Here is a 4962-nt window from a genome sequence, read left to right on the forward strand (position 1 = left end):
TCTCATTATGGTTTTATTTTGCATTTCCCGATGATGAACGAGGTTGAGTGATCTTTCCATACATACCTGATTCTGGAGTGGGTGGGCATCTCCCTTGAAGCTCCCTGGTCCTTACTCCCTGCTGAGCCTCCCACTCTCAGACTTTGTGCCATCAAAGAGCTTCTCCGGTTTCTTCCTCTGGGCTCATCTAATGCACAGCTTGCCTACATCTCTCTACCCTCCTCCTCACACACCGCATTTCAGGCTCCACTTATTCAACAATTTCTTTGCTCCATCAACATTCACCCACAATATAACCTAGAGGAGAAGTTATTGCCCATCCCCTTTTTTCCAGAACCACCCCAATTCCAGTGCAATTTCTTTTGGTGTTCCTCAGCCCATCTTGAGTGAGAAGATTTTCTATTTTCTATTCTTACCCTCCTTGCCCAAGTCTGATTTCCAAACCTTCCTGTCTCGGCTCACCTCTTTTCCCCCTGGGCGGCGGAGGGGGACATTTGGTGACGGAGGTGTGGGAGGGCGGCTTGTGAAGCGTGCTCGACTGGAGTTGATGAGCTTTCAGTGTTGGTGTTGTCATTTCTCCTTAAAGCTGTAGCAGTGTGTCCCCAAAGTGAAGAAACAAAATCAAGGATCAGTAAGTGGGATGCCATCAAACGAAAAAGCTTCTGCACAGCAAAGGAGGTGATTGAGGGCTGGAAGAGAGAGCCTACAGAATGGGAGAAAAGCGGGGTGCAGCTGCTCCTCTGATGGGGATCAATACCCAGAATATACAAAGGGGGAAAAAATGACCCCATCAGCAAATGGGGCAAAAGAACTAAACAGAAACTTCTCAAAAGAAGAGACACAAATGGCCAACAAATATATGGAAAAAAAAAATCAACACTAAGATTTTATCTCACTCCAGCCAGAATGGCAATGATCAAGAATAGGAACAATAGTTCATGGTGGGGTAAAAGGAACACGTATTACATTGTTGGTGTGACTGCAGACTAGGTGCAACCACTCTGGAAAGCAGTGTGGAGATTTGGTGGTTCCATCCCCCTTTTTTTTCCCTCCCCAAATGACTCGGCAATCCCACTCTTGGGTAGTATTTCCCCAGATGATATAATATCAGCATACTACGGTCATACAGCCATCTCGATGTTTATAGTGGCACAATTCACAATAGCTAGATTATGGAATCAGCTCAGATGACTATCAATAGAGGAATGGATTAAGAAATTGTGCTGTGTGTGTGTCTACAGACACACACACACACATACACAATGGAGTTCTCCTCAGACATAAAGAAGAATGAAACCACGGCATTTGCCAGTAAAAAAGCATGTTAAGTGCATATATAAATACATAACAGGGAATCTCACCTTTACGCATAGAAAGAACTAATCAACTATAAATTAATAGACAAAGCAAAAGGAAGTTGAGTAGAGGAAGGAGAAAGGGGGGCGTCATGAAGTGAAGTAGAACTCCGTGTGTGTGAGTTAGTATGCATCGTAGCTGGGTTCATAACTATAAAACGCTAATAAAAAATACACATCCCTCTAGCAGTGTGTCTGACACTTGGAAGTGGGTTTTCAAACTAAAAAGCTACAGTTGTCTATATACTAGTCCACCTAGTTTCTACTAGGCTATCAGATCAAGTAAGGGACCCAGGGGTCTTCCATGGCTATTGGGATATCCAAAGGGACAAATTTCAGTGACACTGCTTGCCAATAATAAGAAATATATTAAAACTGTGAGCAATACATACTATGCTGAGTATTCAAAGTGAGTTGGCTTTTCTAGTGGTATATTCTAAGATTTAAAAATATGATCTTAGTACGAACGAGAAAACTCCAATAAGCTTTCATTAGCAGTACTATTTGGAGGCAAGAAAGGCAAGTTTGTTAAGGAGGCATTGACTGTCAACCTTCAAAATTATAGAGCTCATGAGCATAATCAAGAAGTTATTATAATAGACGAAATGAATAATGAACCAGAACCCTGGTGGAGAGATGGAAAATGTGTCAGATTTAAAATAGCTTTGATATTAAAATGAAGGACGTTGCAGGCATTTCCTCCTGGTGGTGGGAGAACACTGATCATCAGCAGGGATGCCTGGGTGTCTGACTGGGTGCATGGTGAGCCTGTAGCCAAGGGAGGAATGAGGACCCTGGGCAGGGCCAGATCACTGGATAGTGAGTTTCTGGATGCCTAACCACACAGAGGCTCATACAGACAAAACCAAGAGGCTGGTTTAGGGTTCAGAAAAGAGCCTGAAGAGAGATGAGAGATCTTAGATCATAGATCCCTGTTGAAAAGATCTCATGCAAAACAATCACGTGAAAGTGAGAAAATAAGAGCATCTTTAGGAAAAGATATGTGTGTGGGAGATTGCAGAGAAGGGTGTCTGGGAATGAAATGAAAGATCAGGAGAACAGGAACCTGGGGGGTCTAGGGGAGGGTAAAGATCTACAATGTTCTGCTGCTGAGAGGACCTTGGGACCATAGGTAAGGGCACGGGTCTCCCCAGAGCAGTCTTGCTAGAACAATCAGAATCACACACAAGGGATGGTGGGAGGCTCTCTGATACTTAAGGCTCTTTTTTTTTTTTTTTTGGTACCAAGGATTGAACTTGGGTTCACTCAACCACTGAGCCACATCTCCAACCCTATTTTGTATTATATTTAGAGACAGGGTCTCACTGAGTTGCTTAGCACCTCGCTTTTACTGAGGCTGGCTTTGAACTTGTGATCCTCCTGCCTCAGCCTCCAAGCTGCTGGGATTACAGGCCTGCACCATCACACCCAGCTATTTAAGGCATTTGATGGTGCACTGAGTCGCCCAGGCTGCTGCAGCAGGAGATGACATGCATAATTCAAGGACTGCTTTTGGATCAAAGATCACCTCAAGGATGAGATGCCCTCTGTTCTGCCATTTAGAAGGCTAACATACTACTCTTAAGTCTACCCTTACTGAAAGAATCAAATAATTGAGTCTTTTAATTTGCTACCAGATTTTTCTGTTTTCTTTTAATTTTCTGGTTTTAGTGTGAAACTTTATTTTGGATACTTTTAGGAAATACATATCCATGTTTTGTTTTCTTTCCCTCATATCCCTCATCCTGACATGAGCCAAGTTAGAGTGAATGCAGAAAGTATATCAACATAACCCAAAATGATACACTGTCTGTTGAAGCCTTAAGTTTCAATGCAACATAGAAGTTAAGAATTAAATATGCTTTTATATTTAATAATGTTTGATTATTAGACAAACAGTCATTCCCTTACTATTAGGCAATTTGTAGAGTTCATTCTAAAGACATCAAGAAAGGGCTGTAGACGCTTATCATTTACACTACAGAATTGTTCTATTGGTATTTTCTAATCTCATTTAGCAATAATCAAATCAAATCTCAGGTGAATGGAAATGTGCATAAGTGCTTTTCTCCCCCATGAGCACTACCAATGGAATCACAAGGCAAATGTGAAATTTTGATGGCGAACCGTAAAACTGTTGAAATTACTTCTCTTTACTTCTGGTAGGTAATATTGAAGCAAAACAAATTACAATAAACATTGGTCATTTCTGAAAAAAAAAAGATCACTTCAAGCTTCTAAAATATTGTCATTATTTTATTCACAGTCACCATCCTTCAGCTCTTTCTGGCTCTCTACGTGCCTCAGGCAAGGCCGATCAGGGGCACAGCTCGTGCTTTGCAGAGGGGCGATTTCAACACTGCAGTGTGCTCGGGCTGCAGCCTCCTTGGATGCTGTGGGAGAGGGAAATTGAGAGCCTCTTCCACAACTTACGATTTCAGTTAAAAATGGACCTCTTCCATTCTTAGGGTAATGTTCAGAGGGAGATGTTGTTTAGAGAGCCTGCACAATGTTCTACTAGAGGAGTATTTAGGCAAGAACTTGTCACCTTGCTGAAATTCTGTGTAAATATCCATTTTACCCCCCACTCTCACGCAGGATGAGAAGTGGGCGAAATGCATGTTGGGTGTCAGTGCCCTGGCTCATTTTCGCCCCCCCCCCCAGCACCATATTAACTTTCATCCCCAGCCCTTTCTGGTAAAATCAGGATTTTAAAAATTACCTTTCCACTACAGTAATCACTTTGTAAACAAGATGGGACCAGAACACTCAGGTCACAGAGGAAAGCCCGAGAACAATGAAGCTGTGGTGTCTTCACACTGTCCTTGGCCTTGAAGCTCCCACTGATTTAATAACCCTCAAAGACCATTTAGGATTATTGCATATCAAAGCCGAATAATATTGTTGGCCAATTATTACATTAAAAAGAAATCTTGTATTAACTTAGAATTGAAGTAATTTCTTTCCTTGAATGAGCAAAATGAAGTTGGAGGTGATTTTGATGTTATTGAGGAGGCCTTAATCACACTGTCTATTTAAATTGTTTATCCAAATCTTTTCATGAGTATGCCTGAGGGGCGTCCCTCCAACCTCCATTACTACACAACTGGGAAAACAGGAAAACGTAGCTCTTAACAGCCAGCCACGTGGGGACATTTTCTACTAGGTTTTTTTTTTTTAATCCAGAATTTAAGGATTTAATCTAATTTCCCCTCAATCTCTCATATCTTTGTCCAGTGCTGTTGTGTGGGCTGTCTCACTTAAGAAAATGTCCCAGTTCTTAAGTACAATATGAATACATAACCCTATATTCAAGTAAAAATCAGAATTGTAGGGCTGGGGATGTAGCTCAGTGGTAGAATGCTTGCCTAGCATGTGGGAGACCCTGGGGTTGATCCCTAGCACTGCAGAAAAGAAAAATGATAACAGTTACAGTGAATGGACAGTTTCTTTTACTATGTCACTTTTATTGAAGTTGAAATTTAAGACTGACTATAGAAGCAAATATCCCATATGCAGACATTTAAAAACACACTAAATAATAATAATAATCACTGAGATTTAACTCGGCTCATACCATCTGCCAGCTATTTCTCAAATTATTTTC

Source organism: Marmota monax, unplaced genomic scaffold, assembly GCF_021218885.2.
Source record: "Marmota monax isolate L192 unplaced genomic scaffold, Marmota_monax_Labrador192_F-V1.1 WCK01_AAM20220418_F8-fsc00024, whole genome shotgun sequence".
NCBI classification, from domain to species: Eukaryota; Metazoa; Chordata; class Mammalia; order Rodentia; family Sciuridae; genus Marmota; species Marmota monax.